The following is a 6,657-nucleotide window of genomic DNA, read 5'->3' on the forward strand; positions in this document are numbered from 1 at the left end:
CCTAAACCAAGCCATCATATTTTCAGTTGCCTCATATGCATGTGAAAGCTGGAAGAACAACAACAAAAAAGGAGTAGATGATTTTGAGTTACGGTATTGGGGAAGAATACAGAAAATATCATGGGCTGCCAGAAGAACAAACAAATCTGTCCTGGAAGAAGTATAGCCTGAATGCACATTGGCATTGAAAATGGCCAGACTTCATCTCCCCAACTTTGCTATGTTGTCAGAAGGGACCAGTCCCTGGAGAAGGATATCATGCTTGGTAAAGTAGAGGGCCAGGGAAAAAGGGGAAGTTCCTCAGTGAGATAGACTGACACAGTGGCTGCAATGATGGGCTCAAGCAGAGCAAGGATTATGAGGAGACTGCAGGACAAGGCATTGTTTTGTTCTGTTGTACATGGGGTTGCTATGAGTTACAGCTGACTGGAAGACATCTAATGGCAATAATCCTAAGCATATTCTGGAGACAGAAAATTGAGTTTGAGTGAAGAGGTTCTCCTAGAGCTCTGGCTATTTCCCTGCACAAGGACAATTAACTAAGATATCTCAGTACTATGCAGTCAATAACCATAGAGGCTTGTTGTTCTTTAGTACAACCTCCAACCTACTCCATCTTAGATTCTACTTCTTTCCTTCCTTCCTCCTTCCCTTTCTTTTCTCTTTCATTCTCTCTTTGTCACTGTTCCTCAGTCTTTCTTTTTTCTCTATTTCTTTTCATTTATTTAGATATTTATTACCATTCACAGGGGGAAGATGATATGCTAACTATTACAGTTCATATAAAGATAGTATCTATTGGTTCCTACATCTAGTAAGTAGAATCACCATTCGGCTCTCAGTTTGTCATACTGTGGTGGCTTGCATGTTGCTGTGAGGCTGGAAGTTATGCCACTGGTATTTCATATACCAGCAGGGTCACCCATGGTGGACAGGTTTCAGCGAAGCTTCCAGACTAAAACAGACTCAGAAGAAGGAAGGGGCCTACTACTTCTCAAAGAATTGGCCACTGAAAACCTATGAATATCAGTGAAACACTGTCTGATATATTACTGGAAAACTTTATGAATAGACCTGAAACATTGTCTGATATATTGCCAGAAGATGAGCCCCTCAAGTTGGAAGACATTCAAAATACAACTGAAAAAGAACTATCTCCTCAGAGTAGAGTCGACTTTAATAATGTGGATGGAGTAAAGCTTTTGGGACCACCATTTGCTATTGTGGTAAGACTCAAAATGGGAAGAAAGAGCTGAAAACATCCATTAATAATCAGAACATGGGATGTATGAAGTATGTATCTAGGAAAATTGGAAGTTGTCAAAAATGAAATGGAACACATGAAGATTGATATTCTAGGCATTAATGAGTTGAAATGGACTGGTTTTGACCATTTTGAATCAGACAACCTTTTGATCTACTATGCTGGGAATGATAAATTGATGAAGAACAATGTTACATTGATCATCACAAGATATGTTTCAAGATCTATCCTCAAGTACAATGTTGTCAGTGATAGGATAATATCTATACCTACAAGGAAGACAAGTTAATACTACTATTATTCAAATTTATGCACCAATCACCAAAAGCCAGAGACAAGGAAATTGAAGATATTTACCAACTTCTGCAGTCTGAAACAAACCAAACACACAATGAAGCTGTGTTGGTTATCATTGGTGATTGGAATGCAAAAATTGGAAACAAAGAAGGATCACTGGTAGTTGGGAAATATGGCCTTGATAATGGAAATGGCACTGGACATGGCATGGTAGAATTTTGCAAGACCAATGACTTATTCATTGCAAACACCTTTTTTTAACAATATAAATGGTAGCTATGTACTTGAGCTTCACCAGATGGAGTACACAGGAATCAGATAGACTACATCTGTGTAAAGAGGTGATGGAGAAGTTCAATATATTCAGCCAAAAGAAGACTAGGAGCTGACTGTGGAACAGACCATCAACAGCTCATATGCAACTTCAGGTTGAAGCTGAAGACAATTAAAACAACTTCATAAGAGCCAAAATATGATCTTGATTATATCCCTCCTGAATTTAGAGACCATCTAAAGAACAGACTTAATGCACTGAACAGTGACTGTAAGCCAGAGGAATTGTGGGATGACATCAAGAATATCATCCATGAAGAAAGGAAAAGGCCATTAAAAAAAAAAAAAAAAAAAAAGAAAGGAAGAAAAGACCAAGATGGGTGTCAGAAGAGACTCTGAAACTTGTCCTTGAGCAGAGAGTAGCTAAACCAAATGGAAGAAATGACAAGCTAAAAGAGCTGAACAGAAGATTTCAAAGAGCAGTTCTAGAAGACAAATTCAAGTATTATATGATAGTTAATTATTATATAATGAAATGTGCAAAGACTTGGAGTTAGAAAACCAAAAGGGAAGAACATGCTCGGTGTTTCTCAAACTAGAAAGAACTGAAGAAAAAAATTCAAGCTTTGAGTTGCAATATTGAAAGATTTTATGGACAAAATATTGAATGATGCAGGAACATCAAAAGCAGATGAAAGGAATCCACAGAGTAACTGTACCAAAAAAAAAAATTGTTCAGTGTTCATCCATTTCAGGAGGTGGCATATGATCAAGAACCAATGATATAGAAGGAAGAAGTTGAAGCTGTACTGAAGGAATTGGTGAAGATCAAGGTTTCAGGAATTGATGGAATACCCATTGAGATGTTTCAACAAACTGATGCCACAATGCAGGCACTCATTCATTAATGCCAAGAAATTTGAAAGACATCTACCAGGCCAAATGACTGGAAGAGATCCATATTTGTACCCATTCCAAAGAAAGGTGATCCAGCAGAATGTGGAAATTATCGAACAATATCATTAATATCACAAGTAAAATCTTCCTGAAGATAATTTAAAAAATAGTTGCAGGAGCATATTGACAGAGAACTTCCAGAAATGCAAGCTGGATTCAGAAGAGGATGAGGAATGAGAGATATCATTGCTGATGTCAGATGGATCAAAGCAAAGAATACTAGAAAGATGTTTACTTGTGTTTTATTGACTGTGCAAAAGTATTTGATTGTGTAGATCACAACAGATTATGGATAACATTGAGAATGGGAATTCCAGAACACTTAATTGTGCTCATGAGGAACGAGTACATAGACCAGGAGGCTGTCTTCAAACAGAACAAGGATTGCATGGTTTAAAATCAAAAGGGTATGCATCAGGGTTGTATCTTTTCACCATACTTATTCACTCTGTATCCTGAGCAAATAATTTGAGAAGCTGGACTATATGAAGAAGAGCATGGCATCAGGATTGAAGGAAGACTCATTAACAACCTGTGATATGCAGACAACACAACTCTTCTTGCTGAAAATGAAGATGACTTGAAGCATTTATTGATGAAGATTAAAGAACCCAGTCTGCAGTATGGATTACATCTCAACATAAAGAAAATAAAAATCCTTACAACTGAATAAATAGGCAGCATCATGATAAATGGAGAAAAGATTGAAGTTATTAATGATTTTCATATTACTTCGTTCCACAATCAATGGAAGCAGCTCTCAAGAAATCAGATGACATATTGCACTGGGCAAATCTGCTGCAAAAGACTTCTTTAAAGTGCAGAAGAGCAAAGATGTCTCTGATGACTAAGGTAAGCATAATCAAAGCCATGGTATTTTCAATCACTTCATATACATGTGAAAGCTGGACAATGAATAAAGAAGACCAAAGAAGAGTTGATGCTTTTGAATTTTGGTGTTGATGAAGAATACTGAAAGTACAATGGACTACCAGAAGAACTGATAAATCTGTCCTGGAGGAAGTACAGCCAGAATGCTCCTTGGAAGCGAGAATGGCCAGACTTTGTCTCACCTTCTTTGGTCATGTTGTCAGAAGGAACAATTCCCTGGAGAAGTATCCTTCTTGGTAAAGTGGAGGGTCAACAAAAAAGGGGAAGGCCCTCAATGAGATGGACTGACACAATGGCTGCAACAATGGGTCTAGCCCAGGTATAGTAAGGATTGTGAGACTGGCACAGGACTGGGCAGTGTTTTGTTCTGTTGTACGTAGGGTTGGTATGAGTTGGAGCTGATTTGATGGCACCTAGCAACAACAACAACAACAACAATATTTAGTAAGGCGCTCTGGTGGTGCATTGGTTAAAGCATTCAAGTGCTAACAAAAAGGTCAGTGGTTTGAATCCAACTATCGCTCCGTGGGGGAGTTCTGGTGGCATAGTGCTTAAAGCATTTATAGGCTGGCAGTTCAAACCCACGAGCCATTCCTTGGAAGGAAAGTTGGGCAATCTACTTCTGAAGAGATACCACCTCGGAAACCCAAGGAGGGGTCTCTATGAGTCAGATTCGAGTTGAAGGCAGTGAATTTGGTTAGTTTTTTTTGCCACTCCATGGGAGAAAGATGAGAAAATTTGCTTCCAAAAAGATTTACAGCCTTGGAACCTTTGTGGGGCAGTTCTACTTTGTCCTCTAGGTGCACTATGAGTTGGAATTGACTAGATAGCAGTGGGTTTGGTCATCATGATTTACATTTTAGGATCCCATAGTCTACAGGGGAGGTAATACTAGAATATCAAGGACTGGAATTGAAGGCAAACTATCCCTAGAGCCCAAAGTGAAATGCATATGAAGCTCTTTGAGTATTTAGGGAGGAAAGGAATCCTTCTCATTGGAACAGAATAAAGATGTAATCAAGAAAGTTCCTGAAAGAGGTTTGCTTGATTGAACCCTTTAGTCCAGGTATAATTTCGATATGAGGAAAGGACATTCAGAGTAGAAGAAATAATGAACTACAGCAGAGAATCTAGAGAGTGAGGTCCATGTGGGACCAACTCCACTTGACTTTAAGTAGGGATATTGAAGGGAAGTAAGGGGGGCAAGGGTGAAAAACATTGGTATTTGCAAGTACTCACTGAGATTCAAGGATAATCTGTTTCATTTGTTGGTCTAAGATGTCTTAAACTTTGTTTGATTATACTCCACTGAAAAAGGAGAAAGAATTATAGAAAAGCCATCCAATAATTATTAATCTGAGATGGAAAGATTGTGTTGTACTGAGTTTTAGCAAATTTAAAAAAATGGTTCGATGAAAGAGTAGGAATGACATTTACATTAGTTGTAGCTAATGTACATTGATTGGATTAAAATATGACATTAAGAATAAAAAAAGCCTCTGTTGGAAAATGAAATGTCATTGCTTTCAGGGAGGGGATGAGGAATAAAATAAGCAGCCCAGTCAGATTCTGTTTTGCCCAGGGCTTTGAACTGGTTTGTTCCAGATCAACCTCCTGCTGAGAATTTGTATTCTAATTCAGAGGTACTGAATCAGAATTTACATTTTGACAAGATCTCCAGATGATTCTTATAGATTCTTATACATCAGTATCTTTTTTTGGGATCGTGTTAAAACTTAGATTCTGATTCAGTATATCTAGGGTAGAAATGCAAATTACCTGCAGGGAGTAGAACTGGAATGAATTGATTCAGAGCCATGGTTTTGCCTGAGTGCTCTGGGTTTAGTGGGAGTGGTCATTGATTTAAGCTTTTTCCTTAAAAATGCATTAGTAAAATACAGTTTTAAGTTAAATAGAATCTATCTGGGATTTTTCCCCCCAGAGATGCATTATTTGTACATGCATAATGCCTACGTCTGCAATGCCCACCTTAATTAATTTTAAAAGTACAATTTCCATACAAAACAATTTAGCTATTGTACTGCATGGTTGAAAAATGTCTGCTTGTTTGTACAAGCAACCACTTTCTGTGAATCAACACAAGTTACAAATTATAATCACTGTCACTTTCAAAGCTACATGGCTTGTCCCAACCTATGCCAGGGATGCAGCTGGTTCTGAGTGTCCTCTGTTGGGACTGATAGCTGGGTGGCTAATGAACTCCAGGTTTCATAGTGGACTGAGAATTCCTTCTGTTGCTGGGCTCAAGGCATTGTGAGACAGCTATTAAATTCTGGGCTTATAGCAAAAAAAAAAAAAAAAAAAAAAAAACACCCGATCATAAAAGTTCTGCTATCAGTTGAAAAATACACATGTTCTCTATACTAAGTAAACATTTTCCTGTGCTGGAAACTCAGATAAGGATAAATGTTAAAAAGGAAAACTGCTTGAATGTTTTCTTTTTTCCTTCATAATTATGTAAATATATATTACTCGCCACCTTTTTTCTTTCCAGCTGCTGGCAGCTTATATACTTGAGAAGGTATGTTTTATTCAGGAGAACAAAACAGGCAAGGATCTGAGAGTTTGTTGAATAATAAATTGATTTTAACTTGGCCTTTTATGAATTTTGACTTGATTCATTACAAATCTTTAAAATGGTGAAATGTGCCTCTTTTCCCTCTCTGCTGACCCTCCGAGTCATGTACTAGAATGAAAGGTTTAAAGCTAGGGGACTTAAGAACCACAAGGGAAGGTAAGGCCTCAGTTACAGGAAATCTTGAGCTTAATTCTAAGGATAGAGATACTGTGCTACTGTCTACTATTCATTTCATCCATTCATCCCTGTATCCATTGATTCACCCACCAACTCATCCATTGATCCATCCATCCATCCACTGATCCTTTGTTCCATCTATCTGTATATCTATACATCTGTACATGTGTCCTTCCCATTTATTTATATATTCATTTAT

The sequence above is a fragment of the Orycteropus afer genome, unplaced genomic scaffold, assembly GCF_000298275.1.
Source record: "Orycteropus afer afer isolate SDZICR_OR568_19922 unplaced genomic scaffold, OryAfe1.0 scaffold00160, whole genome shotgun sequence".
Classification (NCBI taxonomy): Eukaryota; Metazoa; Chordata; class Mammalia; order Tubulidentata; family Orycteropodidae; genus Orycteropus; species Orycteropus afer.